Source organism: Lagopus muta, chromosome 19 (assembly GCF_023343835.1).
Source record: "Lagopus muta isolate bLagMut1 chromosome 19, bLagMut1 primary, whole genome shotgun sequence".
Lineage (NCBI taxonomy): Eukaryota > Metazoa > Chordata > Aves > Galliformes > Phasianidae > Lagopus > Lagopus muta.
Genome location: NC_064451.1, coordinates 8,382,773 through 8,386,570, shown reverse-complemented (window position 1 = coordinate 8,386,570; position 3,798 = coordinate 8,382,773).

Below are 3,798 nucleotides of genomic sequence, written 5' to 3'. Positions count from 1 at the left end.
TTTGTTCCTCGCTTACCTCGCTCAGCTCGGCCTGCTGCAGCACGTCCGGGCCGTCCCCAGGCCGTGTGGCGGAGGGAAGGGCCGCTCCTTCGTTCCGTGTCACACGGCGAGTGGTTCCTCGTGTTCCAGCACGAGGCGAGGGCAGCGCGGCTCTGCGACGCGGTCAGCAGCCAAACCCAGGAGACCAGGCGTTCCCACGTCCCGCTCCGTGCACCCCCGCAGGCCGGCCGCCCCGTGCCCCGCTCACACCCGCGGTAACAAGGCGCCATTGAGCCTGCAGAACAGCGCGGCCCTTCATCCCGGTCCCGCAGCGCCCTGCGGCACGGCAGCGGTGCTGGAAGGGTTCGTTCTGCACAGACAGCTGCTGGGAGACAATGGAGACAAGGCAAAGTGAGCGCAGCTACGTGAAGCTGCCTGCTGCTAGCTCCTGTCGTTGCTTTAGGCCCATGGCAAGCTCTGCGTGGCGCTGATCTTGATTTGTGGAGGGTAACTGTGTCATGTCACCATCTGGATGATCTGGGGAGCTGCTGCATCTATGAGAGGGTGCTGCTGGTACAGCTCTATTGCTGTAATGATGTGGGGTTGTGCCAAGGCACAGACTGCTTGCTCTCAAAAAGGCTCAAACGCAGCACAGTGTTAAGCTAAAAAAGTGTGTCTGTGTTTAAGTGTGGTCTCCCAGATAAGTCAGAGAAACCAGTGTTGCTCAGCTTTGTCTGTAGTTGGGATGAAAGGAGCCACACTGAGCACAGTGCTGTCAGCTGGAGCCATTGCCTTCTGCAGTGCTGAGAGCCATGCTGGAATGGCACTGCTGGTAAAGTGGCCATGGGATTTGCTTCCAGCCTGAACTCAGTTCACTGCCTTGGCTGCCATAATGGAGGATTGGCTGATTTGCATCTGCTTACAGCAGAACTACTGCTGTTGTCACAGACATTCTCGTACCGTTATCAAGTTTAATGCAAAGGTTTGAGGTTGCGTACATGCAAATGGTTCGGGTCTGTCTATTTTCCAGGAGATTGAGGAACTAAAAAAAAAGATAAAGAAATGTAATCAACAAAAAGACCACAGACATTTCTACAGACACCACAAAGCTGAAATGGGAAGAGATGAAAGAAGAAGCTGGCATCTTAAAATCCAATCAGAGAGCAATTAGTCATTTCAGAGCAGCCCAGCGCTACATGACCCACTCTCACGCAGAAGTGCGGCATTTCAAAACAGTTCCTGAAATATCCCATGTTTCTGCTTTCTGTAATTGCCTTCAGAAACTTGAACGCAGCCACAAAAAGAAGCTGGGGGAACAAAAAAGGCAGAGGAACCACATCTAAGCAAACATACATTACTTCAGCTGCTCTTTCATTGGCTGCCTTTGTGATTCTCCCAATCTGCTGTTACTGCTGCTGGGTGGCTTAGATTTTCCTAACCATTGTGAATTGCTGCTTTCATGTCATCATATAAATGCCAGCAGTGGGTTTTTTCCTTCAATTGTGCTTTATGTATCACTTCTTTCATAAGTTTTCTTGCAATAACTGTGAGGTGCTGCGTTGAAGGATCTTGATTGTAGATTTTCTTCCTTTTTTTTCCCTGATTTATTTATGAGCATCTAGTTGAGCATCAAGCGATCCATTGTCAGAGATGCAGCAGTATATATCTATTTAAAGCAGCTGTCCCACCAAAGTGGGAGCATGCTCTTCATTGTTCATTACCCACTGGTCTCCACGTGTCACTGGATGTAGTTTGTACACTGCTCTGAGAGGAGCAGAACGCGCAACCTTTCTATCAGCTGTGTTAACTCTGAGGCTTTGTTTTTCCCTGGGATTTGCGGTTTAAAAAATAACAAATAAATTCAAAAGCAGTACTTTTGTGAGCAGGAAATCTGGGTGCTGTTCTTTTTTGACAGAGACTTCAGAAAGAGACACGTAGAAACAAATTCCTAGAGGCTGCATTGACCCAGCAGAAATCCACAAAGAAGGGTGGGACGATGCGCGGTATTTCATCTCCAGCAGTTTGGTATTGTTACCAATTTAGTGGCATTTAATTACTGTTGTTAGGTTCTGCTCAGATGTTCAGAAGGAATAAGCTGCAGTCAGCCTTTTCTCAATAACTGCTGTTAAGAAGCTGCTGCAAGCTTTCATGCACTCACAAGAACACGAGAACCAAAGAAGTAAAGATGCCGTTATCCAATCTTCTGCCTCGCTGCCATCTTTGGTGTCCTTTAAACTTTACACGAAGATTTGATAAAAATATACAAAATGATTCAAAACCAGACCTTTCAAGGCAAATCTGCATTGCCTATTAGCTCACCTGACAGATGCTGACAGTTTGATATGAAAGATGTCACAAAATTTGATTTTCAAATGAAAACGATCATCTCGGTTGTAGTCAGAGAATGGCTTCTAACTTTGTTTGTTGCAAATAAGAAATAACAATCATTACTGATATGTTCATAAACTACTTTTCACTGTGTTCAGGATTAAAGTACGTCCTCCTCAACCCGGCCCTCAGATTAAAGCGGTCTGGAGAGCTGCTGAGTAATCCTGAAGATGTCTGTGGCCACAGGAGGGAGCAGCGCTTGTCCTGTGCTTGTCCTGCGTTAGGGGAGCAGCTCAGATCCGGGTGGTGGCATTGCTCAGGCCCAATGGAGGCCAGGAGCGTTCAGTGACAGCTCAACGTGCAGTGAAATGGCCAGGACTGCTTGGAATTGTGGCTGGGAAAGAAGATATGTGGCCAAACAGCTCCTCACGGCCTCTGCAGGCTGCGCTCCTTCCTGGGCAGCACACAGAGCATCGCATAGAGACACAAAAGCTCACATCGTACAGCTACACTACCAAGGCTGAGCATTAAATAAAGACATAATCAGCAGATGTTTGTGTGGCGTTTTAACAATTCATAATTTTAAGACCTTTGAAAATCATCTTTTATGTAAAAACTTTCTATTCCGTGTTGGTTATATCTGGGGGAATGCAAAGCGCGTAAAAACAGCGTGGTTTTTTAGAGACACAAAACTAGGCTGTAACTGGGTCAAAACAGTCAGATCATTTTGCGTTTAAAGACTCCCTCTTGTGGAAATCATTCTTACTGGCTTGTTTTGACCTATTTTTCTCATAGAAATCACTCCATATATGGTACTGCTAAACTTTAAATACTTTTGTAGCACAGTGTTACCTATTTAAAAGGTAAGACCCTGACACAAACAGCTGTGGAAAAAGGTGAACTGACAGTAATAATACATCTGTAGCATATTGCTGGTAGATTTTATATCTTCCTACCGATACATTTATTATTTGGACTGTTATGTATTATAAGTGTGGATTTGAGAAAAAAAAACACCACCAAAACCACAACATTAGTTGTTTTTTTCTGTGTGTTTTCCATCGTGGTGACAGCCTGCAGCCTGGCTGATGCGGAGCTGAGCATCCCATGGATCCACAGCAGGGGCTGGGTACCTTTAGGGAATGGGATTCATGAAAAGCGATCACTTAAAGAGTTTGCTGTAGGAAATACCAGGTAGAGAAGAGCAGGCAATCCGCCTGGAACACTACTGGTCTTAATATGGAACATCCGAAGCTATTTAATATTAAAGACCTCTGTGATTTCTCTGTTAGAATCTGAAGAAGTTTATGGAATTGGAGATAAACAGAATCTGCCCTAGTGGTATTTTTATTGCCTATTTCATCCCTCATCCACAGATTTAATTTTTATTTTAATCCCACATGCTGTGAGGTTCACAAAGCACCTCGTGTGTTCGTGTCTGTGGCGCAGCCTGTCCCACGGGCCGTTACACAGCCAGGTAAACGTGATGGA